We start from the raw sequence: 25,380 nt of genomic DNA on the forward strand, positions 1-25,380 counted from the left end.
CTCCGATTCAGTATAAGGCAGCTTCCTAGGTTCCTAAGTTGCAGGGTGCCTAGCTCTGTTTGCTCGTATAAAGACCTCCTGCGTTATATGATCATAGCTCATTGATACTGCTTTGCGTCCAGAAGGTCCCAGGTTCAATCCTCAGCATCTCCAGGTAGGGCTTGGAATAGCTCCTGCCCAAAACCCTGGAGAGTCACTGTCAGTCAGTGTAGAGAAGATACTGAGCTAAAAGGGTCAATGGTCCGACTCAGTAGAAGGCAACTTCCTATGTATCCTCTATTAAGCCTTAGTCCTCTATATTCCCTGTACTGTACAGCGCTACTTGCCTGGTGTTGATCTCCAGGGTGGCTGTGCTCACATGGAAACAAGCACTGCCAATGAAACTGCACTGGGACTGGAATACTGTGGGTGAAACCACTCTATTACTATCTCTGCTAGCTGCATCATAGTCCTGCTACCCAAGGGTTGGCTGCAAAATAGGATCTGGAAGTGAAGGTTGTGTGTTGCCACCGCCATTCTGAAGAAAGAAAAGACAAATTGCTATAATGTGGCTAGCTATGGTTACTCAACTTAGTGATAAGAACTCTGCAATTGTTTGCCTGTCATCCCAAGAGATGCAGAGCCAAAACTGTGGCCATTGAGAAATTGATTAGCCAGATGAAAAAAGAGGATGGGGGCTCTTGTACCTTTAATAGTTGCTCCTCTTCAACAAAGCTATTAAAGGTGTAAGAGCCCTGTCATTTTTTTTATTAAAAAAAATCTGGCTACCCTACTTAGCCACAATATCCACATGCTTAGGGACTTGGAGAATCTTGAGGTTTCCAGCATTAAAAAAAAGACAGAAAATAGCTAGATTAGAATGATGAAACCATATCAGTGGGCAATGGTCCAAGCAGGACTTAGTTGTCCTGGGATTTTCAGTTAGAAATGGGAGGAACTGGGAAAATGTAGAGAAGTGCATGCATTCATACCTTAAAATAGAAATAAAATTTAACCAACCCACCAATGGTTTCAGAAGGTCCTGTGAGTTTCCAAGACATTCAGAATGTTGAAATGTCAGGTGAGAAGAAGAAGAATGAAACTGAAAGTGGAGGTGGAAAGAAGAGGAATGAGTTGGCCTTCTCAAATCTCTGACACCTTATAGCAAGTATCTGAAAAGGGGTGTTCAAGGTGGGGAGGGTGCATAACATTCAATTCCTTTTAAAAAAAATCTAAGGTTGAGGCCTGATTGCAGCAGAGGAACAACTTCAAGGCTTCTGTTCCATGCTAGTACTTTTCCTAGGAGACGGAAGGGGGATATAACACATGAATTTGTCCCACATTGTGTTTGTATCCTGTTCCCCAGCCCCATCTCCCAGCACGGAACATAAGAATGTAAGAAGAGCCTACTGGATCTGACCAGGGTCTATTCCAGCATCCTGTTCGCACAGTGGCCAACCAGATGCCTATGGAAAACCCACAAGATGGATTTGAGTGCAAGAACACTCTCCCCTCCTGTGGTTTCCAGCAACTGGTATTCAGAAGCATTTCTGCCTCCATCCATAGAGGCAGAGCATAGCTATTATGACTAGTAATAGCCTTCTCCTCCATGAATTTTTTCAATCCTCTTTTGAAGCCATCAAAGTTGGTTGGCATCCCTGCCTCCAGAGAAACTCAAGGCTCCTCAAGGTTCCTCTCTCATTAAGGAACAGACTGGACTCAGCCATGCTACACTACAGCAGCATGATTTTAACAGCAGGGTGATTGTAACATGAGTCTTCAGACCATATTCTGGGACATTGATGGGGTGGGTCCTCTTCTTTATTCCTCTGCTCCAGCACTGGCTGTCTGACTTTCAAAATGAGGTCGCAAGGTACAAATTGGAGCTGTGACCTAATGTTAGTGCTGATGGTGCAGGCATTTACATATCCTCCAACATTTCTCAGATGAAAATAGGGATGTCCTAATTATTATTATTGTAGGGGACGTGGGTGGCACTGTGGTCTAAATCACTCAGTCTCTTGGGCTTGCTGATCAGGTCAGTGGTTCGAAGCCCCGTGATGGGGTGAGCTCCTGTTGCTCGGTCCCAGCTCCTGCCAACCTAGCAGTTCGAAAGCACATCAAAAAGTGAAAGTAGATAAATAGGTACCACTCCGGTGGGAAGGTAAACAGTGTTTCCGTGCCCTGCTCTGGTTTCGGTGTTCCATTGCACCAGAAGCGGCTTAATCATGCTGGCCACATGACCTGGAAAAACTGTCTGCAGACAAACGCCTGCTCCCTTGGCCTGTAAAAGAGATGAGCACTGCAACCCCAGAGTCATCTGTGACTGGACTTGACTGTCAGGGATCCTTTACCACATTATTATTATTATTATTATTATTATTATTATTATTATTATTATTTCTTTATACCCGACCCTTCTGGCTGGGCCTAAGTAAAAGCGGGAAATTCCAGGATCAAATCAGGCACTGGACGGCTTCTGTAAATCTGGGAGTGTCGCTAGAAAATAGGGACATTTGGAGGGTCTGTGTTTATCCTATAGGGCATAGGGTTTAGAAGGGACTTCAGGAAGTAACCACGATGCCACACAACTCTGTGTGTGTGTGTGGGGAGAGAGAGAGAGAGAGAGAGAGAGAGAGAGAGAGAGAGAGAGAGAAATGCCATCCCTGATCACTAATATTGACAGCTTAGCTAAGGGGGCTGAGCCGAGCTGTGTACGGTTCCTTCCATCAGAATGCACAGGACAGCCTCACGCTTCTGCTCCAGTGCAACGCAAGGCTTTCAGAAAGGACATTCTTAACGGGGTCTAAATATAGCCGGATGTCAGCGAAAGCACTAATGACCAGAGCCCAGAAATCGAAGACCTGTTATTCTCTGCCAGTGGAACAATAGGGCCAGTGTTAGCGTATTCATCACGCACTCTGCACTGGAGGGAGGAAATATGGAGTGGGATGGCAAGGTATTTATTTATGTTTGCTTGGAGGAGTGATAACATATCGGACAGCGAGCGGGACTGTCTTGGGCTCGGCAAGGAGGTGGAAGATGGCGATGGTGGAGAACTCAGGAAGGAGAGCCACGGAAGCATGAAGCCTGAAGAGATGCAGGTCGACCCACACACCATACCCTGCCCCAGAGCAATTTTCACTCCAGTAAAGGAGTGCTCTTGTACACCCTGTTGTATCACACCAAGTAGAGATTGCACCCACCATTGCAATTATACACTCCAATGAGACTCTCTCTTTTTCTTTTTCTTTTACTTAATCTGTTCATTTACTGCAGCAGCAGATTTCCGCAGTCGGAGTTGGAGATGGGATGGATTACCTTTGAAGTTACTTTCCACTGTGTGGTGCGTTTTTCTTTCCATTATATTCACTTAATCTGCAAAAAAAAACCAAAAAAAAACTGTCAATCCCTGGCTTTTAAATTAGGATGCATCCCACTGCTGCTTTGCATCTTCCACGCCATAAATGTAAAACATACTTTTCATCCCAAAGAATCCTGGGAACTGTAATTTGTCAAGGGTGCAAGGAAACTGTAGCTCTATGAGGGGTAAACTACAGTTGCCAGGGTTCTTAGTTTGCAGGGGTGATGTGTTTAAAGCTCCAGAATGTTTAACAGATTGCTGTATGCAATGGATCTGGTTTGGTTGCATGCCATCTATGCACCAGCTCTCTACTCCAAATATCCTAGGGAGGCAAACCTCCCTAATTCACACTTTCCAAAACAATTCGCAAACTGAAACACAGCGGTTCTCCAAATTTCACAGTGCTGTTTTCCAACCAAATAGTGTGTGCAAAAACACATATACTAAGGTAAAGTGTGCATAAAAATGCAAATCTTAATGAAAATAGCATACTAAAATGCATTGTGTAAGGAAAAGTTGGTTTGCAAAAATGTGTGCATTGCCTGCCAAAATGTGTGTATTAGGAGCAAGCTGCACTAAAATGCTTGTGAATCTTCATGAGAAATTGCTTTTTAAAAAAAATATATGCAAAGTGATATGGAGATGTGCAAAACTGAACGTAAAATCAACTTATTATGGGGGGGGGGGATGCAGCATATCTAGGGGAATTGCTTTTCCAAAATGCATCAATTAGGCACAATCGCTTCCAAACACATATATTTCAGGATACGTTTGCAGATGAATTTTCTTTTTTAAAAGAGAAAAAATTGCAAACGAAATTTCAGATTGGCAAAGTGAGAAACCCTTAGAAACCAAAACAGACATCCAGCCATCCCTGTAAATTAGGAGAAAGTGCTACCAAAATACCAAATGATTATAGTTAGGAGCTTGTGATATGGGACCCATATTAGGTTTTCTCTTGGGATTGTCTGGTGTACTTTAATTCTGCCATGGCTTTGCCTTTGGTGGTGCCATTTGTTTTCGAGAGGGCAATGGGAATGGGCTCCATTGCAGCAGCAGCAGCCACCAGGAGAACTTGCCATGGCCCCTCGGGAAGGGGTGGATTTGTGATGCCAGCATGCGCTGCCAAGGAGCACTGCCCCCACTGAAAAAACAGAGGGCATTCATTGCACACCCTGAAGTGGGCTACGCTTGCAATCATTTGTGTTCCAGCAGATGTTGTTGTTGTCCTCAGCATTTGGCCTATTAGAGACTCTCTATTTTTCTTCTCGAGAGCCTACATGAAAACGGAACAAACAAACTCATCTCCATGGGGAATGGGAAGAAAAGGCCCCTGCCATGGAAGACTTCGAGTTTCTCAGCAGGACTCCAGTGCCAAACAAAGCAGGCCAGGAGAGATTCCTGCCAACTGGCTCCTCTTGGCAATGAGGACGGGAGCCAGAGATCCAGGCCTTTTGCCTCCAACATTGAAGGCCACCTCTTTGTTGCACGGTCTTCCATCGTGTGGCTCCCAAATAATGAAATCAGCTTAGGTGGCTTTGAATGGAGGCCTTTAACGCATCCTTTGAGCTGCCCACTTCAGATGCTTCTTGGGTATGGCTTGCTTTTAAGGGTTAGGAGTCCTATCCCTGCAAGAGAGAGGGTGAGGCAAATTCATGGAAGAGGAGAAGGCTATGAATGGCTATCAACCCCAAGGGCTGTTTTCTGCCTCCACTGTCAGAGGCAGCAATGCTTCTGAATATCAGTTGCTGGAAACCACAAGAGGAGAGAAGGCTCTTGTGTACAGGTCCCGCTTGCAGGCTTTCCATTGGGGCATCTGGCTGGCTACTGTGAGTACAGATCACTGGGCTTGATGATGAGTCTTTGGCCTGTTCCAGCAGGGCCCTACTAAGGAAAGCTCAGGTGTACACAGAGAAGACCAGAGAAATCTCTTTGCCTTTACCTGTAGAGTGATTGGAAGCCTGTGTGGTATAGTGGGAAGAGTCAGAGTTCGGTAGCAGAGCTTCCACGTTGCATGCAGAAGGTCCTGGTTCAATATTTAGCATCCCCAGACACTCTCTCTCTCTCTCTCTCTCTCTCTCACACACACACACACACACACACACACACCCCATCTGAAACCCTAGAGAGCCACTGCTGACAGTGATGAGTTAGACCTAGGATCTGACTCAGCTTTCAATGTTCCAAGCAGCTGAAGCAGGGTTAGAGAAAGATATTCAAGCTGAGGGCCATGTTGCCCTGATGGAAACCGGCAAGGGTCCACATTCCAAAAGTGGCTGTCACCACAGTCACACTCAGTCACACACCCTTAATATAAAAACAAAAAAAATTCCTTCCAGTAGCACCTTAAAGACCAACTAAGTCAGTTCTTGGTATGAGCTTTCGTGTGCATGCACACTTCTTCAGATATCTGGTATCTGAAGAAGTGTGCATGCACACAAAAGCTCATACCAAGAACTGACTTAGTTGGTCTTTAAGGTGCTACTGGAAGGAATTTTTTTTGTTTTGACTATGGCAGACCAACACGGCTACCTATCTGTAACCCTTAATATACACATACACTTAACACAGACACATACACATACACACAACAACCCTGACGATTGACCGTGCTGGTTGGAGCTTCTGCGTGTGTTGGATTCCAACACAAGCTGGCAAGGCTCTATAGAATGATGAACTCCACCTGCCTGAAGCTTTTTTCTTATTAAACTCTCCTGTTTTCATCATACCTGATCTCAGGTCAGGAATTGCCAATGCAATGTCCTTCTAATTTTTAGAACTTCAGCTCCCTTAAGCCCCAGCCATCATGGCCAACAGTCAGGGATAATGGAATTCATAGTCTAGCAACATGTGGAGGGCCAAAGGTCCCCCATCCCTGCTTTAAGAGAAGCAGAGCAACAGATGTGTAGCCACCATTAACTTAATGTCTGGCTTGGCCTGAATCATCTGATGAAGTGGACTCTTGAGTCCAGGGATGGGGAACCTGTGGCCCTTCAAGGGTTGCTAGGACACAACTGCCATCAGCCCCAGCCAACACAGCCAATGGTCAGGGATGATAGGACTTACAGTCCAACGATATCTGAAGGGCATTGGCTCGCAGTGTCTCAGGGCAACAGAAACGCAGTCAGTTTTGGAATCAGACTGATTAAGTTCCTTGAATATGTTATTTAAAGAAAATATTGGAGGCCCTGAAATGCTAGGATCAGCGCTCTCCAAGGTATGTTATTTTGACCAATATACGATTTTTTTAAAGCACAATTTACAACTGCATATGCATTTTTATAAGCATTGCTTAGCTGGAGAACTGCAAAATTCTGAGAAACACAGATTCTGAAGGCTGCCCATTTTTTTTATTTCCCATATGATTTCGGACAGTGTGAATTAGGGAGCTTTGTTTTTCAATGTGAACTGAATCAGATATCTCTTCCACCCCCCTGTACCTGGCCATTGGCCATGCTGGCCGAGGCTGATGGGAGATGAAGCGAAGCCTGTTGTTTCATATGATACTAGGGGCAGCAAAGATTTTATATGCAAAATAGTGAGGGTGGGGAGGAATAACTTCCATGTCTTAGAGAATGGTATATTAAATAGTGGGGAATGCCAGCTTGGAAGGAAATCACTTGAACTTTTTGGGTTTCGACAAGGGAGAAAGAAGATAAACAGATTTGAGCAAGACTGGACAATGTTTAAAGGACTTTGAGAGAGTAACGAGGAGGGGATTAGTTCTAATCTTGTATCAGTATTATGAGAAGATGTAGTTATGACCCAGTTTCTGATCTGAGCTTCCAGTTACACTCTGCACCTGGGGGTTATTTTAGAGAATCTGAAGCTGGGAACCTGACCAGATCTTACCTGGTCCTGCTACAGGAAACTGATCAGCACAACGCTAGCTGATCCACTAATTTAGGTCAATTCCTGATGGCATGGAACTTATACCATAAGGACCATCTGATCCTTTTGCTCCATCTTGATCACTGAGATCCTCTGATGGGGCACATCTTGGGATTTCCCACACTGGGGGAGGAAGAGGCATGCAGGGGGAGTGCACCACTCCCGGCAGTGTGATCCCGGCGGGGTGCCATCGTGACTGCCCCCCGCCCTCGCTGGGCGCCACACCCCCAGGATGTGCGCCACACCCCGCCCACTCCTGCTCTCCACCACTGATTTCCCATACCCCCAATGTTTGGTTGGCCTTTACTAAGGACTGCACCTTTAGTGTGGCAACTCCCTGCCAGTAGAGGTTCAGTGGGAATCTGTCTCTTTTAAGACGTCTCCTAAAAATGATGTTATTTGGTCAGGTCTTTGCAGTGTGAAATTATTTTTATCATCCAGTATTTACATATGTTTTTATTGATGTTTCTATTGATCTTATTGCAGTTTTGTACAATGTATACTAACCTGCTCTGGGGTGTTTTGGTTTTTTTTTAATGAAAGTGCAGTTTATAGATATTTAAATAAATAAATAAATGCGTCATATCAAGCAATACTTATTCCATTCTTCCCAGTGCATTTTCCAATCACATTCCTTGCTGCAAAAAACAACAACAAAAAGAAACCCCAATCTGATTGGGTGAGGTGGAAGTGGGAAGCAATGGGTTTGATGTGCAAGAACTGACGTGTATTTGCTGGTATGCCATTGAACTCCTTCCTGCAAAATGGTTACCTTCTGAAAGTGGTGTGGTCCTGGTTAAATGCTGAAAGCTGCAGATCTCAGAGTTAACAGAGAATCTAGGACAGGCATCCCCAACCTGCAGCCCTCCAGATGCTTTGGCCTACAACTCCCATGATCCCTAGCTAACAGGACCAGTGGTCAGGGATGATAGGAATTGTAGTCCAAAACATCTGGAGGGCCAAAGGTTGGGGGTGCCTGATCTAGGAACATGGTGGCAGCTGCCATCTACCACGTCAGACCACTGCTGCCTCCATCTACACTGACTGGCAGTGGCTTCCCAAGATTTCAGACAGGGAGCCTCTTTCCAGCCCTACCTAAAGATGCTGAACCTGGAACCTTTCATTTGCCAAGCAGATGTTCTGCCACTGAGCTGCCATCAAACCATTAATCCATTTGGATCATTGCTTGCTGACACTGACTAGCAGCTGCTCTCCAGAGTTGGAGACAAGAGTCTCTTCCCAGCCCTACCATTGGGGATTCACCTGGGACATGCAAAGCTCTACCACTAAGCTGTGGCTCTTCCCAGACAGAGGGGGAGGGCTCTAGTCCTCATGGTTTTAAATAAAGGATGAATGAAAAAGGAGCATAGGAGACTGCCTTTGTACAGAATCAGACCATTGGTTCCATCGAGTTAAGGATCTCCTACGCTGATTGGCAGAAGCTCTCCAGGATTTCAGGTGTGGGACATTCCCAGCCCTACCTGAAGACATCGGGGATTGAACCTAGGGCCTTCTGCATGCAAAGCAGATGCCCTACCACTGAGCTACTCCTTCCCCATAATCTACTCATTTTTGCGCCCATTCCCCTTCATGCATTCTCTTGCTTGGGGTTGAGTTTTCCTGCTCTCTCAATCTCTCTCTCTTGCTCCCCCTTCTCTGTCTTTGCCACCCGCCCACCTCCCTGCCCCCCCCCCCTTCTAGTCAGAGATTCAGGCTGTGACAAGGAGCGTTTGGAGAAAGATGAATTAAAATGACACGGGCGCTCCAGCATGACTGCTGCTGTGATGCATTGTGAGCCGTTGCTGGCTTTCTGTAGTGAGCAATACAGATGAGACACTGACCTCCCTCACAAAAGGGTCAAGGACATTGGAAAGGCACAGCAGCTGGAACCAAGTGAGAGGAACAAGCAGAGAGCTTCTCTCTCTCTCTCTCTCTCTCTCTCTCTCTCTCTCCTCGCCCCCTCTTCATTTTCACATTCTCTCTCCTCTTTCCCCATCCCACCTCTTTTTTTGGGGGGGGGGTAGGTAGAGTAGGTTAGAGTGACTGGTCATTCTTGACCCTGTTCTGCACATGCTACCCCACTGCAACTTCCTCAGTCTCCAGCCCTCCACCACTCACTCAGCAATTTCACCCTTGCCTCCAAACCAGAGGCAGTATGGGGAAGGGCTGTGGGCTCAGTGGAAGAGCTTACCCTCCAACATTTCTCTGATGACAATAGGGACATCCTATTCCACACCCTCCAACATTTCTCTGGGGACAATAGGGACTTCCATGCCAAAACTTCTCCAATGAAAATAGGAATGTTCTATTCCTTACCCTCCAACATTTCTCTGATGAAAATAGAGACGTCCTACCACACCCTCCATAATTTCTCCAATGAAAATAGAGAAGTCCTAAGGAAAAGTGGGACATTTCAGCATCAAATCAGAAACCAGGATGGCTTCTGTAAATCCGGAACTGTCCCTAGAAAATAGGGACACATGGAAGGTCTGTGCTTTGCATGCCCTTCTTCAGGATGCTCCATTCCATGTCACCTCCCTGTGGTTTTCTGTCCTTTCCACAACAGACACTTAGGCCACATTCACACCATGCATTTAAGATAATACCACATTATACTGGCATCAGTGGTGGGCCTACAAATGAGAACATAAGAATAGCCTACTGGATCAGGCCAATGGCCCGTCTAGTCCAGCATCCTGTTTTCACAGTGGCTACCCACATGCCCCTGGGAAACCTACAAGTAGAAATTGTGGCATCTTGGTAGAACACTCATTCTGGGATTGTTCTGGGGTACTGTGAGAATAGGAGCATAAGAAGTTCAGAATCAGGTCAAAACCTATCTAGTTCAGCACTAGGTTCTCACAACAGACAACTAGATGCCTACTGGAAGCCCAAAAATAGAACCTGAGCACAATAGCTCTCTATTCCCAGCAACTGGCATTCAGAGGCATACTGCCTCCAACAGTGGAGGTAAAACATAGCTTATCCTCCATGAACTTGTCTAACTCTAACCCCCTTTTAAAGCAGGTCAATGTGGTGGCCATCACTGCCCCACATTACGGGAGTGAATGCTATACTTTCAATAATCCACTGTGTGGAGAAGCATTTTCTTTTGCCCATCCTGAATCTTCCTCTGAGAATGGCTGAGATAGGATACAACTCTTACATTTTGATGAATTTTAGATCAGCTTGTTTCTAACTTTTGATTTTATTGTGCAGGGCAGGGGTTAATGCGTATTTGATATTGTTTCATGCAAAACAGAAGATTTTGGTGACTGAGTGGTATAAAGATTGTGTTTAACAGATAACAAGAAATAAAAGCAGCAATAGCAGCAGTTAGGGTTGCCATATTTTGCAAAGTCAACCAAAACAAATGAAGTTTTGAGCAATTTTTAAGGAAATTCACCAAAATCTACAATTCCAACACGAGTTGCTGTATGTCCAGATTTTCCTGGACATTTAAGCGATTTCTGCCTGGGCACTGTTACAGACGGCCAAATCCTGGCTATGTCTGGGAAATTGGCAACCCTTGTTGTTGTTTAGTCATTTAGTTGTGTCCGACTCTTCGTGACCCCATGAACCAGAGCACGCCAGGCACTCCTGTCTTCCACTGCCTCCCGCAGTTTGGTCAGACTCATGTTTGTAGCTTCGAGAACACTATCCAACCATCTCGTCCTCTGTCGTCCCCTTCTCCTTGTGCCCTCCATCTTTCCCAACTTTCCCATCTTTCTCTTCTCATGAGGTGGCCAAAGTATTGGAGCCCCAGCTTCACGATATGTCCTTCCAGTGAGCACTCAGGGCTGATTTCCTTCAGAATGGATAGGTTTGATCTTCTTGCAGTCCATGGGACTCTCAAGAGTCTCCTCCAGCACCATAATTCAAATGCATCAATTCTTCGGTGATCAGCCTTCTTTATGGTCCAGCTCTCACTTCCATACATCACTACTGGGAAAACCATGGCTTTAACTATACGGACCTTTGTTGGCAAGGTGATGTCTCTGCTTTTTATGATGCTGTCTAGGTTTGCCATCGCCTTTCTCCCAAGGAGCAGGCGTCTTTTAATTTTGTGACTGCTGTCACCATCTGCAGTGATCATGGAGCCCAAGAAAGTAAAATCTCTCACTGCCTCCATTTTTTCCCCTTCTATTATTTGGCAACTCTAGAAGCAACCCTAGAAGCAGTATATTAGCAGCAACCAGAGTAAAAACATTCCAGTCAAAGAAGCAGCCGCACTCCAGGCGGAACTTTAGTTGTGGCTTGGTTGCTATGGCAACCAGCAGCAGGCCTCAGGTTGAGGAGAGGACAACTGAGTAGGGTGCTCATGTCTTATGCAAAAGACTGCCACGGGTGCCATTCACAGACAATTTGTTTCTGCCAAGGCAGAAAGAGCGGAGCTGCAGAGACCCTTGGCAGGCTCTGTCAGTCTCCTTCACATCTTATCAGATGGGGAAAGCCCCCAAAAAGGCAGTGAAGCGGGTAATTAATCTTGGCCGATATTGGGGGAGGGATTATGGGTGTTGAGATCTGGTGAAGACAGGAAAGGTTGGACAATGTGGAAAGAGAAACTTGCAAAAGTTTGAATATGTTTATCTACCTGGTTCTACATTTTAGCTCCCTGAAAATGTCTTGGGATTTATTTGCTTTATTCCCCACCCCAATTGTTTATACCACTACCTCCCCAGTTTGCTCATAGAAATGGGTGAGAGCCAATAAACAGAAGCTCAGTTCTGGCAAGACAGAATTGAACTTGTTTGGTTAGCAAAGTTCACTGAATTCACTCAAAGATATCTGAAGCACACCTTAAAGTAGTTGCCATAATTGCTGGCTGAACTGATCATAAATTCCTTTTGGATTAAGATTTTGAACAATTTCTAGTTCCAGTTCATTTTCTTACACGTGTTTTTGTAGTCTTAACAATCATGAGCTAATGAATCATAATTACTCAGAGAAATAAATTCAACAATTCACATTCCACTGTGTGTGTGTGTGTGTGTGTGTGTGTGTGTTTATGTTTACTTAGTCTTCCATAGTATATTTTATACTTCAGCACAGTAGCTTGTACCATTCTGAATGATGGGGGTGTGTGCAAATTCTTGAGGATTATTCAGATGAACTTGAGTTGGACTGTAAACTGGACATGAGCCAAGCTTTTTAGCTGTGTGATGGGACAAATGTAATCTGGAATTTGTTCATTTTAGGAGATGTTGAACTAGAAAAGGTGTGGGAAACTTTTTTGCCCTCTGGATGCCACTGAACTACAACTCCCATCAGCCCCAGCAAGCAGGGCCAATGGCCAAGGACATTGGGAACTGAGGTTCGGCAAATTCCCCCCACACCTGAACTTAGAATTAGTCTCTTTTAAAAATGGATGTTCCAAGCTCAGTAGGTAGGTGGTTTCAGGCTCCAGCTCTGTCTTTAGGCAGAATGAGGCAACTACCTTAGGCAGCAGATGATTGGTGGTGTGGAGTGGGCACCAGTTACGTCCCACCAGCGGATGTTCTCCTTTATTTGCTAGGTTGGGTGTGCTAGGTGCCCTGCCCTGCCCTCAGATATAGCAAAGAACACAGTCCCATTGCTGGTACTGAAGAAGCAACTAGCAATCTGATTAGTTTCTGTATGTTGAATGGCAATGCTGTGGGCATCATCTTGTCTATCGGCTTAGGCATCCAAATATATTGGGCTGACACTAGTTCTTCCCATGCTCAGGAATTAAGAGCACTGTTCAGGGTGGCAAGAGAGGATATAGTGTTTATTAATATCGTTCCTAACTTGCGCTAGCAAGTTCCTTTACTTAGCAGAGTTACATTCCCCTTTCACACACAGCAAAAAGCTGGTTGCAGGCTCGTTAGAACCTCTTACTATTATGCGATTCAATATGCCTCCGATTGAATTTTATAGTTCCTGGTAAGTTCCCTTGAATCCCTCTTAAAAGAATAAAGACCCCACAATCCTATTCATAGTCAACAAAAAGGGAGTTTACTCACGTTCAGGCAGTACACAGTATCAATCCTGAAGGCCGGCTTAAAGACTTAAAGTTACAAATAGCAACATGTGGATTTACCCCATATGGGGGACAGTCCCCGTGCTGCTGTTGGCTGAAAGCCAACAGAGCAGTCCTAGCTGGAAGCAGACGAAAGGAGAAAGAGGAAAAAGAAGGGAGGGGTGCTGTGTGACTCGTCCTTTTGTTACCTGGACAGGTAAGGTCACGCCCACCTCTGGTCACATGCAAGAGGAAGGATGTTCCAGGCCAGGAGGAACAGGAAGTTTCAACTGGCTGGAGCAAACGTTCCCTTGCATGTCCACTCTAGCATCACAAGGAATTTTGTACTTGACTGCTACCTATGGATCACATTCCACAAGCACAATGCACACCAGAAAGTGTTGCACATCCCCTAAAAGAGTATGTACATATGGAGGTACTCCTGGATCCAGGGTTGTCAATTCATTTTTTAAAAAATAAAAATAAAATTATAATCTTCATTTATATATATTACATTACAACAATTATTAAATCAAAATTTTAACATTTCAACCTCTGACTCCCTTCCCCCTCTTTCTGTGGTTGTTTACATTTATTTTCAGCTTACTGTATACTCCAAATTATCTCAGTATATTCTTTTATATATCTATTCCCATATATATCCCATATATATTTTGAAACTGCAGGTTTTTACATTAATCCTGCCAGTGTCTTAATCTGTTTACAGTTTGTTTGTAAATACGGTACTTAATAAATCGTTTCCATTCCTTTCTTTAAAAAAATGCTATCTTGATTTCTTATTCTCCCAGTAAGTTTCGCTATTTCTGAGTAGTCCATTAACTTCTGTATCCATTCTTCTCTCATTGGGACCTCATTTTCCTTCCATTTTTGGGCAAATAACATTCTTGCATCTGTGGTTGCATACATAAATAAATTTCTATACGTTCAGGTAGTTCTGATCCCATAATTCCCTAAAGAAACGCTTCTGGTTTTTTAATAAATGTTACCTGAAACATATTTTTCAGTTCATGATATATCATTTACCAGTAAGCTTTAACCTTATTACAAGACCACCACATATGAAAAAACGTGCCTTCTTTCTCTTTACATTTCCAGCATATATTTGATTTGGATTTATACATTTTAGCCAATCTACTAGGTGTTAGGTAACATCTATATAACATTTTCATATAGTTTCCTCTTAAACTGTAACATGCTGTAAATTTTATATCCACATTCCACAAATGTTTACATGCAACCATGTCTATATTATGACCAATATCTATTGCCCAGTGTATCATTGAAAATTTCACTTGTTCGTCCTTTGTCTCCCAATCCAATAACATCTTATACATTTCAGATATCACTTAAACATTACAGTTTAACAGGTCTCTTTCTAGTTGCAATGTTTGTTCCCCAAATCCCGACTTCATATCCTTTTAAAATACTTCATTCAAATGATTATATTGTAACCATGTTATTAACATCTCTGATAAATCCTTATATTCTCTTAATCTAAATTCTCCACCTTCTCCTAATAAATTTCCATGTTGCCCAATTTTCCATCATATTTTTCTTTTTCACCACTATGGCTTTCAAAGGTGAAAGCCATAGTGGTGTTTTGATCTCCAGAAACTTATCCCATACTCTATACAATTTTTTCCTGATTATATGGTTTGTAAAACCTTTATGTTCTTTCACCTTTTCATACCACAAATAAGTGTGCTAACCAAAAATATTATCATGACCTTCCAAATCTAAAATATGTGGATTCTTCACTAACAACCATTCCTTCAACCACCACGGATGATGCTTCATAATATAATCTCCTGTCCAGCAGGGAGAAACCTCCTCTGTCTTTCTCATCTATCAATATTTTATATTTTATTCTCAGGTTTTTTCCCTTGCCAGATATATTTAGAATTTTTTTTCCCCATTTGTTGAAACAATTTGTCTTGCCTATCACTGGTATTGATTGAAACAAAAATAATATCCTTGGTAATACATTCATTTTAATGGTTAGCACCCTACCTAGTAATGAAAGTTTCATTCCACTCCATATTTGCAAATTTATTTTAATATCCTCCTGAGTTTTCAAATAATTATCTTTATACAAATTTATATTGTTTGCTGTTAACCACACACCCAGATATTTAATCGTCTTTTCGATCTTTAAGCCTGATAAACTTTCATCATTCATATTTTTTACCAGGAGCTCGGTTTTATCTTTATTAATTTTAAGACCTGCTATTTCTCCCCTGAAAAATTATCTCTTCCAGTGCTTTCAGGAGTGACTCTATTGGCTCCTCTACAGATATCACTACATCATGTGCAAAAGCTTTTAATTTATATTGTCTCTGTCCTACCCTTATTCCTTTAATTTCTTGATTACATCTTATTCTTTGTGCCAAAACTTCTAAAACTGTTATAAACAATAAAGGTGACAGCGGACAGCCTTGTCTAGTTTCTTTAGTTATTTTACCATTCTCAGTCAATACATTATTTACTATCAATTTTGCTGATTGATCAGTATATATTGCCTTAACTCCTTTTAAAAAAGTGTTTCCACAACCCATATATTCCAAAACCTTAAACATAAAATCCCAGGAGACATTGTCAAATGCTTTCTCTGCATCTAAAAACATTAAAGCTGCTTGTTTTTCATGAAATCAGGGTTATCCAGGATAGCACCAAGTGTGTTTTACAAGATTTGACTGATTAAGCAGCTACAACTTGTTCAGGATAAGGACTCAGGATACGACAGTATCTGTGATTCTTAGGAAGGCTTGTACAGATGCTTTGGATGAAGTCATAACTTTCTTTTCCTTGTTTCTGATCCTCTTGGCAACCAATTTCATTGGATGGCTCCAAGTTCCAATGTTTAGAAAGAGAAGGAAGGAATAATAGCTGCATTGTTTCTAATTTAATAACTCACTGAGAAGTCCACAATGGGCTGTCTACGGTCTATTCAGCTGAGAGTGGATGAACCATAGCCAGGAGAAACTAGGCTCTTTCTCAGAGCAAAACAAAAACAAAAACAAAAAAGAACCTAAGAAGAGCTTGTTGGATCAAGCCAAAGCCCATCCAGTCCAAAATCTTGTTCTCCCAGTGGTCAACCAAATGTTTGTGAGAAGCCCACAAGCAGGACCTTGGGCACAATCCATTTTCTCTCGAGACAGACAGATGCCAACAAAAAGCACTTAGGATTGTGCCCAATGTAATACTAAGCTCAAGTCACTTAGTGCTATACTTGTTCCACTGGTAAAATGCATTGCACGAGCAGAACATTGCTGCACAAGAGAATGCATAAACAGGTTGCTGGTAACTTGGGCTGCATTCATTTTCACAACATTTCCTTAACTGTTAATTTCTGCATTACTGTATACAGTGGTACCTAGGGTTACAGACGCTTCAGGTTACAGACTCCGCTAACCCAGAAATAGTACCTCGGGTTAAGAACTTTACTTCAGGATGAGAACAGAAATCGTGCGGCGCCTGCACGGTGGCAGCGGGAGGCCCCATTAGCTAAAGTGGTTCCTCAGGTTAAGAACAGTTTCAGGTTAAGAACGGACCTCTGGAACGAATTAAGTTCTTAACCCGAGGTACCACTGTATCTGAGCTTTCATGCAATGTGAAAGCCACTTCCAGAAATATAGTGCACTCATTTCCATATTATTTGCAAATGGATTTTTCCTAGAAGCAAATAACACAGAAATGAGCACTAAACTTGCATTCCACAATGTTTCTGGAAGTGGCTTCTATCTTGTGTGAAAGCTTGAATACAATGCAGAACGTAACATTTAGGGAAATGGAATAAACTGCCATGCCTTTGTGGCATGATATATTGTGCTATCTGTTGTGCAGTGAATTTGTTCATATTTTTATTAAAATAATTATATATCACTGTGTCATTAAAAAAAAATCAAAGTGGTTTACAGTAGTATGTGATAAAAACTAGGGTTGCCATATTTCAAAAAGTAAAAAACCAGGGCACCCCAAAAGTTGTTGATTTTTCAATTGACTTGATCCAGGACAAAGCGCTGCCTTTCGTCAATTCTTCCTTTGAAATCCTGTAAAATCTGGATGTATGGCAGCCCCATAAAAACCATACAAATAAATTAAAAACAGTCATAAATTAACTATTGCAGAAAGATGTATCCTTAATTGCTTGCATAGGCCAGGCAGGATAGAGAGGTTTTCAGCAGGCATTTAAAAGCTGGCATAGAAAAGTTGGAATGACCAGTGATGCTTCTGCAGATGATCTTGGTGATCGAGCTGGGATAAAAGGGCTCAGATAATCCCTGGGTTCCTTTGCTTTGCAAAACAGTAAAATTCCCCCTTCTGTTAGTGCAAGAGTCCTTGTTGAATGCAGTCCCTCCCTTTTCGGAATTTTATTGAATGTGACCATTTGTACTTTTATGATCCTCTGTGTAAACTGCTTTTGTTTGTTTGTTTTAATTCTATGAAGCAGTATAACAAATTTATAAACAGGCAAATAAACCTCAGCCCTGCCTTAACCTAAGCTCGCTGCTTCTATTGACATTGACAGCCCATAAGGCACCAGCAACACTCATCCTGCCACTGGTCTTTCCTGGGTAAACAACTCACATTGGATAGGGATGAGCACAGCCCATCTCCTGCCCCCCTCCCAGTGTAGAATGTGGGGGTCAGGTGTTCCGAATCCCACTGATGCTCAGCACCTGTCACTCACCAAAAGCTTCCATTTGGAAGTGCCCCCTGGAGGCAAATGCATTCTGCGGCTGCTCTGCCCAATTTGAAATGAGGCTGCGGGCGAAGGAGGGCTTCCTTCGTAGCCAGAACTACTTCATACGGTCAACAGATGTGGCCATGAAAAAGCTATTTCTGGACAGGACCACTTCACTAGTTGTGCCTGGTGCCAATTAGGACCAGTAGGGCAGAAGGCAGGGAGCCTAACAGTAGGGGGCGTCAGAGCCAATGACAGGCAGAGGCAACTTATTATAATTTTGTCCCCATCCTCTACCCTGCTGAGTTCCACAAGGAGCAACGCTGAGACTAAGGTGGAGGAGGAATGTGATAGGCAGGGTCACCCTATTATGTACTTCACACGGTAAGTGGGTAGTCACATGGTCAAATCCTCAACTGGGAATACGTCTATCTATAGCTGTCCAGAAACGTTTTTCTTCCTCTCTCGTAACACAAGAACTCACAGACATCCGATGAAGCTGAAAGTTGACTCAGGAGAAGATTATAGTGTGGCAGCCTCGGTACCAGGCCAATACATGTAGGCACCTGAGGCAAACCTCAGAATGGTGCCTCCATCCTTGCCAAGTAAGAAGGAGAAGATCTGCACCAGGAAGAAGCGGGGAAGAAAGATCGACATCTGGATCTGTTGCCCTGGATACTCTGCCACCCGAGGCGGTTGTCTTACCTGGCCTCATGGGTGGGTCGCCCTGGGCAGCATCTATACTTTGGAACTCTCTGCCTCTAGATATCAGTCAGGCACCTTCCCTGTACACTTTTCTGCACCTGCTAAAAGCATTTTTGTTTAGGCAAGGCTACCCAGATGTAGGGGCGCAGGTGGCACAGTGGTCTAAACCACTGAGCCTCTTGGGCTTGCTGATCAGAAGGTCGACGGTTCGAATGCCCGCGATGGGGTGAGCTCCTGTTGCTCGGTCCCAGCTCCTGCCAACCTAGCAGTTCGAAAGCATGCCAAAAAGTGCAAGTAGATAAATAGATAAATAGATACCGCTCCGATGGGAAGGTAAACGGCGTTATCGTGCGCTGCTCTGGTTTCACCAGAAGTGGCTAAGTCATGCTGGCCACATGACCCAGAAAAACTGTCTGCGGACAAACACCGGCTCCCTCAGCCTGTAAAGCAAGATGAGCTCCACAACCCCACAGTCGTCTGCAACTGGACTTAACTGTCAGGGGTCCTTTACCTTTTTACCCAGGTATCTAGAATGCTGATGAGTGTTTTAAGCTGTTTTTTTCATTTATTGTTGATTTTCATATTTTGAATGATGTAAATTATTGTTTCTCATTGTTTTTTTCATCAATAACTTTATCGTTTTGTCTTTTTTGTATACTGCTTTGGGGTTGTTGTTGTTGTTTTTAATCAAGCGGCGTATAAATTTTATTAAATAAATGAAATGAGCAAATACGTCGCTGGTTGGAAATCAAGATGGAAACCTCAACCAAAGCGGGTGTTCCCAGGTCCAGCGGGAGCACAGGGTTCATTCCATCTCATCTACTTAGGAAGGTTGGCTAGGGAAGGTGCTCTCTCACACCTGGAGATTCAAGTCTTTTATCCCTACCAACTGGGGTGGGGAATGGGTGTAGGCAGGCAAACCTGGAGACTTCCAAGTTGGCCCTGGGAGGTGGGATGGGCTGTCTGGCATCCCTAAGATACATCCCTTACCCAATGTAGACCTAATCTGGTTGGCCACTGGGATACTGGACTAGATGGGCCATTGGCTGGGTCCAGAAGGCTCTTTTCATGTTCTTATACTCAGTGTGTTTCTGTCTTTGGTATTCCATAGCCCTTGCCATGATTATTGGCAGTGGGGGGAGGGAGATGTTATTCCAGCGCCTGTCCCTAACTGTAGATAATTTGTTATAGGGAGCCAGCTGTGGAAAGAGACCCACTTCTGGCAGAGTCCACTTCTGCTGTGGGGCAGGCCTCATCAAGAGGCAGAGAATTGGCACCCCCACCCCTCTGAGCAATGGCAAGCCCCCTTACAATCACAGGCAGCTTTTTAAATTTTTCGTACCCCCATTGTCTCCCAAAGCAGCCTTCCCCTCTGCTCACTCACTCGCTCTCCTGGCAAAATCCCCATTGCTGCCCCCCCCAAGCCCTTCTTGCCTGCTAGCAGCCTCTCTCATAATAGCTTCCTTTTCATGGAGACAAATTGTCCAGCCGGGGGCCCGCACCTGAGGGCTTTCACCCTTTAACAAATAGGCTTTTAATTTTCTGCCAGAAGGGCATGGGGAGTGGGGCGGGCAAGAGGGGAGAGAATCAATCAGTCATCCGTCTTCATCATCGCCGCCTGGGGACCGTTCAGGCTGGCTGAATGCCCCATAGGGAGCTGGGGTGAGAAAGGGGAGGGGAGAGTGAGAGGTTGAGGGGCAAGCAGGAAGATGGGGCTGGCGTGGCTGAGGAGACTGGCTACCGTCAACATCCGCTGGGCCACAAACCTCTCAAAACTGATTGCCTGCTATCACAGAAGTCACAGTTGAGGCCACATTCACACCATACCTTTAAATCACTCTGATAACACTTCAAACAGCCATGGCTTCTCCCCCCCCCCCCCAAGAATTATGGGAGCTATAGTTTGCTGAGGGTGCTGAGAGTGCTGAGAGTTGCTTGGAGATCCCTGTTCCCCTCACAGAGCTACAATTCCCGTAATTCCCTGGAAGAGGGATTGATTGTTAAACCACTCTGAAGCCAAGCTCATACCATAGACTTAAGCACTTTAATTTTGGTTGCCATATTTTTAAAATCCAGACACAAAAGTTGTTGAGCTTTTTTTGCAAAGTCTCAAAAGAAAAATGAAGTTTTTGAGGTATTTTTAAGGAATTTCGCCAAAATTTACACTTCTGACATGGGTTGCTATACGTCCGGATTTTCCTGGACATTTAAGCGATTCCTGCCTGGACACTGTTTCCAATGACAGAATTCCAGACTTATGGTAACCCTAACTATGATACCACCATTAAACAGCCATGGCTTCCCGCAAAGAATTATGGGAGCTGTGGTTTCTTAAGGGTGCTAGAAGCTTTTAAGAGGCCCCTATTCTCCTCAAAGAGTGACAATTCTCAGAGCAGTTGAACAATCAGTCCTGCTTCACAAGCAACTTTGAGAGCCGGAACAAAAGAGACATTGGCTAAGATGCTTAACAGGAAATAAGGGAGAGTTTCTCCTGCAAGATCCAAAGATCTTAGAAGTCCCCCCCTCTGCAGTAACTCAGAGGAGCAGGACTTTTAGCATGGCTGCGCCAGTTGTGTGGAATATGTCAGGCACATGCCACCTGCACTTTCGGGGAACAACTGAGGGCATTTTTGTTCTGACACGGTTTCCCATGTGGATGAATGGGCTCTTACCACGAATGTCCACTTATCAGGGTTTCAGTCTTGCTTCAAATCTATTTGTTGTTTTGGTGTTTTTGACTGTTTTTAATTATCGTACATGTAAATCGCCTTGAGGTGCTGGTTTAAAAAGTGGTCAGTGAATTGATGTTAACAACAAATCCCATCCTGCCTTGGCCTAACTACTATACAACACTGCCTTTCTTTCCTCCTTGCATGGCAAGTGGTTTACATAGACTGCATGTATAAATTTTATGAAATAGTTTTTAAAAATGTATACCTGGTTACCTACTAGCAGTGTTTTTTTCTGGGGGGTACACATACCCCTAAACATTTTGTGAGTCTTTGTACTTTTAACTATTTGCTGTATTTATTTCCCCCGATTTGATGGTTGGTGGTTTTCTTGAGTCAAAATGAGAGTATCCCTAAATATTTTTTTTTTGGGGGGGGGGAGCACTGCCTACTACTAGTAAGACCTATCCAAGCTCAGTGAGGCTTAACTGCTGAACAGATGCATCTAGGATTTTGTCCATAGGGTTCACGGGGGGGGGGGGGGAGGCTGGTAGGTTTCCCCAGCTGGATAAATGGGCATTTGCAATGAGTGTCCATTTGTTAGGGTTTTAGAATTATAGAATCATAAAGCTGAGTCTTGTTTAAAGTTCAAAGGGCTGGTTATGACCTATAAAGCCCTACGTGGCTTAGACTCAAGCTATCTGTGTGGGATGTGAAACATAAGAGCAGTCAAGTACAACCTTCCTAGAGTGAACATGTTTACACATGAGGAGAGATGTTTGTCCAGCCAGCAGGTAAACGTCTGCATGTGACTAGAGGTGGCTGTGGCCTCACCTGTGCAGGTAATGACAGTAGCACAGGGCAGGGCAGCCATCTCTCTTTCACCACATGCATCAAAGACACAACATCTCCTGAGCGAATAATGCCCTCTTGGCTTCCAGCCAAGAGAGGACAAAGGGACTGTCTTCTTAAGAGATAGATTCCAAGTGTATGTTACTTCATTAAGCTAAGTCTGCCTTCTGGGATCTGATTGTGAACAGAATGTGAGTAAACTCTTTTTATACTTTTTTACAAAAAGGATATTCTCTCTTCTAAAAAGTGTCGTCTCTTCTATTTTATGAGGGAATAAGGGGAAAATACCAGAACAGTTATTATAGAGGCTTTAGCTAGCCTGAGCAAACGCAGCCACTGCAAATTTAAAAGAAGGGAATGTTACTCTGCTGATATTGTGGAACTTGTTAACACAAGTTGGATAAGGATATAATCAGACAATACATCCTCTCCTGCATCCCTGAACATTCCCACAATCTGAAAGACCCTGTTTTCCCATACGAACCTGCCCAATCTCTGAGATCTTTGGGGAAGGCCCTTCTCTTAGTCCTGCCACCCTCACAGGCACTCTTGATGGGGGTGCAGGCGAGGGCCTTCTTGGTGGTTGCTCCCAGATTTTGGAACTCCTCTCCTAGAGAAGCTAGACGGGCTCCCTCCTTGTTCTTCCATCAGCAGGCGAAGACTGTCTTGTTCCAACTGCCTTTGGGAAGTGACTATATTGAATGAAATGACATTCAATAGTGCTGTGCTTTTTTCCTATCCATATTGTAAGATATTTGTTTTTATATTGTGCAAATTCTATTAGCGTTCCTTTTGAACGATGATCTTTTATATGTTTATAGCTTTTCGTATGTTGTGTCGTTCCCAGTTTGGTGGAACATCAATAAATATAACAACAATAACAAAGACGATAATGAAACATTGTTGCTGCTGTTGTGTTTTTAATTATCTTGCATGCAAATCTCCTTGAGACAGTGGTGCAATAAATCAATAGGTAACAGAACAAAAGACGGCATTAGAAAATAATAACAATAAACGGTGAGAGAGATGAGAGACAAGAGCAGCCCAGCTTCGCTCTCCACACCAGCCCACACTACTGTGTGTGGGCAAAGCCTTGCGGATGGCACTGACGCTGACTGGTGTTCCCGTATGAAAATAAGGGAGAAGGTTAATTAGATGTTTGCATCCAATTTTCATCTTGTTTGTGAAACCAGCATTTCAGCGTAACCGGGGCAAGTAGCCCCTGTGCCCTCTTCTCTATGCTTAGTGAATTTCACAGCTCTGCACAACTGGCTAACCCAGGTCAGACTCTCCCATTAGCACTCAGAGATGCCTCTTACTCAGTAATTACCAAGCTCCCACCTCTTTTTAATATCCTTCTCCCCCGCCCCTTTCTTCCACACCCCACTCTTCCCCCTCCCCACCGCATACCCCAGCCTCACATGGGAATTTCTGGCTGCCTTAGAGACCCTTTTGTGGATGCATTTCGGGGTGAAACTGAGCATGTGTGCGAGAAGGAGAGAGACGGGGAGAGGGAGAGAGAAAGAGTCTGTGTTGAGTTCCTCATCATTAAGGTAAAGGGACCCCTGACCATTAGGTCCAGTCGTGGCTGACTCTGGGGTTGCGGCGCCCATCTCGCTTTATTGGCCAAGGGAGCTGGCGTACAGCTTCCAGGTCATGTGGCCAGCATGACTAAGCCGCTTCTGGCAAAACAGAGCTGCGCATGGAAACGCCGTTTACCTTCCCGCCGGAGCAGTGCCTATTTATCTACTTGCACTTTGAGGTGCTTTCGAACTGCTAGGTTGGCAGGAGCAGGGACCGAGCAACGGGAGCTCACCCCATTGCGGGGATTCGAACCGCCGACCTTCTGATCGGCAAGTCCTAGGCTCTGTGGTTTAACCCACAGCGCCTTAAATAACTCAGACCACCTGCAGACCCTCGTAGGTGCTGAGATGGGCAGAGGAGGCCCTCATGGCAGTTCCTCCACCCTCAAAGCCTCAGGGTGGTGGCAACCACTGGCGGAGGAACAGGGACGTGCGCCAGCCATGCCCCTGCCTGCTCTCAGCCCCCCCCCTGCCACCACAGAGCTTGAAGCTCCGCCACTGGTGGCAACCCAGGAGAGGGCTTTCTCTGTGGTGGCTCCTGAGCTGTGGAAATCCCTACCCACAGAGGTGCGCCCGGCACCTTCATTATACAGATTCTGGAAGATGCTCTTCACCTCCGCTTTTGACATGTGGGCTATATTTTTAGGACCAGCCTTGTTTTTATGATTGTAAGGGTGAGGGGCGGGTTACAGCATTAAAACACAACACTATCTCTCTCTCTCTCTCTCTCTCTCTCTCTCTCTATATATATATATATATATATATATATATATATATGAACATTATATATATGGGTCCTGATGATATTATTTACAATACTTACCCAAAAATTTTATCCTTCTAAATTATCCATACTTTCCATTACTTTACGAGTGTCGTTAAAATACTGCTAATGTTTTAACCTGCTTACAGTGGTCTCATAAATAAATTATAAACTTTTCCCATTCCTTATTAAAGTTCTCGTCTTCTTGATTTCTGAGCTTCCCAGTTAATTTTGCCATTGCGGCATAGTCCATCAACTTGGTTTGCCATTCTTCTCTGGCTGGGGGTAGTTTCTTCCTTCCATCTTTAAAACACAACATTTAAAACGGGCCTGAATGTTGTGTTTTAATGCTGTAGCCCGTCCTGGGACCTCATGGTGAAGGACAGGCAATTAATTAATTAATTAATTAATTGGTAAATAAATAAAGTTTAGCCCAGCTTTAATGAATCCAGTGCCCTCTAATGGTTTGGGACTACAGTTGCCACCAGCCTTCCACCTGGCAGAGCCTGGCTAGAGCTGATAGAAGTTGTAGTCCACAATAGCTAAACTCTAGAACAGCGGTTCTCAACCTGTGGGTCCCCATATGTTGTTGGACTACAACTCCCATCATCCCTGAGCTCTGGCCTTGCTAACTAGGGGTGATGGGAGTTGTAGTTCAACAACATCTTGGGACCCACAGGTTGAGAAAGTGTTTCCCAACCTGGTGTCTCCAGCTGTTTTCAGACTACAGTTCCCATCATTCCTGACTACTGGTCTTGCTAGCTAGGGATGATGGGAGTTGTAGTCCAAAAACAGCTGGAGACCCAAGGTTGGGAAACACTGCTCTAGAGGATGGCTACAGGCATGGTGAAGGTTGGTTCATAGTTCATGTGGACCTCTGAAGCTGCCA

At 44.1% G+C, this 25,380-nt stretch overlaps 1 long non-coding RNA gene across 1 annotated transcript in view; it reads right to left on the reverse strand.

Annotated features, from left to right (window-relative positions):
- Positions 1 to 19,143, reverse strand: part of LOC307205137 — an 854,388-nt gene extending 835,245 nt beyond the window's left edge. The window contains exon 1 of the long non-coding RNA XR_013833903.1: positions 19,119 to 19,143. This is a non-coding gene — a long non-coding RNA (uncharacterized lncRNA). The remainder of the gene's footprint in view (positions 1 to 19,118) is intronic.
- Positions 19,144 to 25,380: the final 6,237 nt, after the last annotated feature.

This window comes from Podarcis cretensis (genome assembly GCF_951804945.1).
Source record: "Podarcis cretensis genome assembly, chromosome: 16".
Classification (NCBI taxonomy): domain Eukaryota; kingdom Metazoa; phylum Chordata; class Lepidosauria; order Squamata; family Lacertidae; genus Podarcis; species Podarcis cretensis.